Source organism: Schistocerca americana, unplaced genomic scaffold (genome assembly GCF_021461395.2).
Source record: "Schistocerca americana isolate TAMUIC-IGC-003095 unplaced genomic scaffold, iqSchAmer2.1 HiC_scaffold_274, whole genome shotgun sequence".
NCBI classification, from domain to species: domain Eukaryota; kingdom Metazoa; phylum Arthropoda; class Insecta; order Orthoptera; family Acrididae; genus Schistocerca; species Schistocerca americana.
Window position 1 is genome coordinate 177,501 of NW_025725988.1, and position 5,000 is coordinate 182,500.

Sequence of the window (5,000 nt, forward strand, 5' to 3'; positions counted from 1 at the left end):
AGCCCTGGAGGACGAAACTCCTGTGCCAGCCGGTTCCAATCCGTCTTTCGATAATTATAACGTTCTACCCAGTCCCCGAGATCTTCTTCAACTTCCATATGGTAATCAAAGAAAATACAATTGTGGTCACTTACAGTAAGATTACTTACAACTCTCCAGTTTCTGATGTGTGGTGCTGCACTTAGAGATGCAAGCGTAACATCTATATTGGAAACAGCACCCGCCCTTCCTGAAAAGGTAGGCGGATAGCCAGGTTGGTTTATAACATCTAATTGCATCTGCATTATGAGATTCTCCAACTCAACACCTCGCTCATCCTGTTCCACACTAAACGACAAAGGGGACTTTGCGTTTGCGTCCATACATACAATGACCGGCTTTCCTTGTAACATTCTTAAGATCCAATCCAACTGACTAAGAAATCCCATGATATGTTGTCTGAATTGACAATATACATTTACAAGGAATACTAAATGTGACATCAAGTTAAGTTCAACAACGATTACGTGATCATTACAAAATTGTGTTAACACAGTTGTTCTAATCAGCTTATTCAGAACTACAACAGCGCTCATAGGATTCTCACCGGAGAATACCACTTGCGCAGTTGCAGGAAATCCAGGAATCCGACCAGCACAGGAGGCGGGTTCTTGAATTACTAAAATGTCCAGCATGTCATCTTCCGCAATCCTTCTTAACTCTTGCGTAACCAAATGGCTACGCATTGCGTTTATCTGTAGTACCTTAAAACTCCCCATCAACCAGGGGGGTAAAAAACATGCAGGCGACTGGCGGGCCAAGATTTCGAGAGATCTACAACGTTTCTACCGTACATTTTAACCATGTCCCGGTATATTTTTTCGAGATCGAATTTACGGCCCCGCCTGGCAAACACCTGCTCCACCAACTCCTTTAAATCATCAGATTGCGAAGGAATATTTGCCACGTGCAAACTTATACAATCCACGTCCTCCAAGGCTGGATAAGTAATATCTTGGCCATATCTATGTCCAGTCCGAACAAGCTGCCTCAGTGCAACAGTCAACAATGCTGGTTCCTCAAGCCTGGTTAACCGCAACTTATGTTCAAAATCATTATACACGTCTCCAGGACCAACTGCATTATAAAAAGTGCTTGCACCATTCAACTTTGCACTATTTACAATATTTACATTAGATCTACAGTTACTACCATCGCCACCAACATCCTCAGTAGAAGCTGTACTCGACTTTGCACTATTTACAAAATTTACATTTGATCTGCCACTACTACCACCACCACTACTACCACCGCCACCGTCTTCATTAGGGACTGTACCCGCGCCTTGATCTATAGTCTGTGAGTCTTGCTTCGCCGGCTCCTCCATCTTGGTTCTTGACAGTCGACTAGTTAGCCGACCGATCGCCGTCTCCAAGTCGACATCTGTTTGGATGCCGACGTCGACCATCGATCCTCCAGTGGCGCCCGGAACTTCTTCTGGGCTATACAGTGTACCTGTGGACAGAGCCTTACTAATTAACTTGCCCCGTTCCGCGTCCCTTTTAATTTTACTCGGAGATTTCTTTTTCGGCGCCTTAAGGGTCGCCATAATCAGTTCGCTGAATTATTCTGTCAAGGAACATGCGGTAGGTAGGGCAGTCTTTAGGTCCACCACACTTTCTTCCCCGCTTCTTACACGGTATACAGACCTGGGGTTTGTCCTTATTAGGACAGGCCTTCCTTTCATGACCCACCTGCCCACAATGGGCACACAGGGCATGTTCTTCCTGACAATACTTATTTGTATGGTTCAAGTCTTGGCACTTGGTGCAACGCGGCACCGCCAAGTAATCTTTAATATTTAACGCTGAATATCCGACGTACAACCTGCCAATTCTAGTAAGAGGCTTCCAAAGTTCCGGAGAGACTTCCACCACATGGTGAACTGTAAGTTTCTCCCTTGGTCCGACTTTAAATCTGAGTCTAAACTGGCTATCGAAATCCTCCCTTGTCATAGTCATGTCGAAATTCTGCACGTATATGGAATCCAACAAGCTGTCCGCACTCATATATGTCGGGACATCGTATAGGCACATCAAAGGCCTTCGCCTCCTAGGCGGTTCGCATTTGACCTTCTCAGTTAACTGAGGATTTGTCATAATACGCTGACTGTCTTCTTGAGTTGCCGTTTCCACGATCAGTACATTTTTTGCAGTTCTTACTGTATTTATTTTAATCTTGTCTCGCTTAGGATCTATACACTTCTCGAATGCAGTCTTGACTGCTCGAATATCCTCCCCCTCTTTTGGCTTGATAAACACCGTTGGGACAACCTTCTTGATATTTTCCTGTATTGTCTCTTTTGCCGATGGCGCCTTGACCACAGGGGTACTCGCGACCGCGGCATAAGATTTTGCAACTGGTGGCTGACTCCTGAGGCGTTCGTTTTCCTTCTGCAATTCTATCAATCTCCCCTCTAACTGGGAATGAGCCATTGCCCACCTAGCAACACAATCCCGAATATTATTTATCGCCTGATTACTAATTTTGCCATTCTTTACACTGGAATCCAGTAACTTTAAGAAACGAGCATGACGCTCGGCTACAGATAAAGCATCATCGTAATTCGAATCGCCTTCAAACGCATGGTCACTCTCTACTTGTTCATCTTGACGAAATGAAGAGAGTGAAAAGGAGGCCCGTCTCTTTCCCCGGACCGGCCTCTCTGGCATGGGGGGAGGCTAAATGCAGCTCGCTCACCGGTCACGCCCCTCGACCAAGAGCTCTCTACAACTGAGCTGCTAGGTTTAGCACGCCGTGGGTACAGCGCACTAGTCCTCTTCGATGGCTGCATCATCGAAGTTTTCTCCCGCTCCCTTACCGGCGAATGCCCCCCGCATTCCGGGAGAGCGGATTCACTCCCCGTCCTTCGCCCCCTACTAGGCCGAGTTCCCACCACAAGGCTAAAGACCCGGTCCTACTCAGGTGCCGGGCCGGTCCCCCAGACGTTCGGGGGTCTGGACCCATCTAACCTAACCGGGGACATGTCACCACGCCCCGGCTTGGCGGATCATGCCCCGGAATTCCAGGGGCAGGGCGGGCGACCTTCGCCGACTTAGGCCAGGATCCCGCCGCGACAAATGCAGCCACCGGAACCGGTGTGCAAGTTATTCAGCACACCGTCGCGCCCCTGCCCTTCGGTCGCCCGAAGGCTTAACAGCTGCACCTCGAGAAGGCGGGCAGGGACACTTGGGAAGGAGAGGCTAAGATGTTCGAGTCACATCCTTCCCCTGCTGCCTATTACCAACCATGAGCCCCCACAAATCGGGGCACATAGCATGAGACAGCCGCAGCAGTAGATACGGACAGCGGGAATCTCGTTAATCCATTCATGCGCGTCACTAATTAGATGACGAGGCATTTGGCTACCTTAAGAGAGTCATAGTTACTCCCGCCGTTTACCCGCGCTTGCTTGAATTTCTTCACGTTGACATTCAGAGCACTGGGCAGAAATCACATTGCGTCAACACCCGCTAGGGCCATCGCAATGCTTTGTTTTAATTAGACAGTCGGATTCCCCCAGTCCGTGCCAGTTCTGAGTTGATCGTTGAATGGCGGCCGAAGAGAATCCGCGCACCCGCGCGCCCCCGGAGGAGCACGCTAAGGCGGACGCGGCCTCGCAGCAAGGAAGATCCGTGGGAGGCCAAGGCACGGGACCGAGCTCGGATCCTGCACGCAGGTTGAAGCACCGGGGCGCGAACGCCGCGCAGGCGCGCGCATCCTGCACCGCCGGCCAGCACGAGGCCAACCAACGGCGAGAGCAGACCACGCCCGCGCTAAACGCCCGCACTTACCGGCACCCCTACGGCACTCACCTCGCCCAGGCCCGGCACGTTAGCGCTGACCCACTTCCCGACCAAGCCCGACACGCCCCGATCCTCAGAGCCAATCCTTATCCCGAAGTTACGGATCCAATTTGCCGACTTCCCTTACCTACATTATTCTATCGACTAGAGGCTCTTCACCTTGGAGACCTGCTGCGGATATGGGTACGAACCGGCGCGACACCTCCACGTGGCCCTCTCCCGGATTTTCAAGGTCCGAGGGGAAGATCGGGACACCGCCGCAACTGCGGTGCTCTTCGCGTTCCAAACCCTATCTCCCTGCTAGAGGATTCCAGGGAACTCGAACGCTCATGCAGAAAAGAAAACTCTTCCCCGATCTCCCGACGGCGTCTCCGGGTCCTTTTGGGTTACCCCGACGAGCATCTCTAAAAGAGGGGCCCGACTTGTATCGGTTCCGCTGCCGGGTTCCGGAATAGGAACCGGATTCCCTTTCGCCCAACGGGGGCCAGCACAAAGTGCATCATGCTATGACGGCCCCCATCAACATCGGATTTCTCCTAGGGCTTAGGATCGACTGACTCGTGTGCAACGGCTGTTCACACGAAACCCTTCTCCGCGTCAGCCCTCCAGGGCCTCGCTGGAGTATTTGCTACTACCACCAAGATCTGCACCGACGGCGGCTCCAGGCAGGCTCACGCCCAGACCCTTCTGCGCCCACCGCCGCGACCCTCCTACTCGTCAGGGCTTCGCGGCCGGCCGCAAGGACCGGCCATGACTGCCAGACTGACGGCCGAGTATAGGCACGACGCTTCAGCGCCATCCATTTTCAGGGCTAGTTGCTTCGGCAGGTGAGTTGTTACACACTCCTTAGCGGATTCCGACTTCCATGGCCACCGTCCTGCTGTCTTAAGCAACCAACGCCTTTCATGGTTTCCCATGAGCGTCGATTCGGGCGCCTTAACTCGGCGTTTGGTTCATCCCACAGCGCCAGTTCTGCTTACCAAAAGTGGCCCACTTGGCACTCCGATCCGAGTCGTTTGCTCGCGGCTTCAGCATATCAAGCAAGCCGGAGATCTCACCCATTTAAAGTTTGAGAATAGGTTGAGGTCGTTTCGGCCCCAAGGCCTCTAATCATTCGCTTTACCGGATGAGACTCGTACGAGCACCAGCTATCCT

The 5,000-nt window shown here is 51.8% G+C and overlaps 1 pseudogene; it reads right to left on the reverse strand.

Annotated features, from left to right (window-relative positions):
* The window catches only part of LOC124578178, a 10,525-nt pseudogene that overhangs the window by 4,233 nt on the left and 1,292 nt on the right, over window positions 1-5,000 (reverse strand).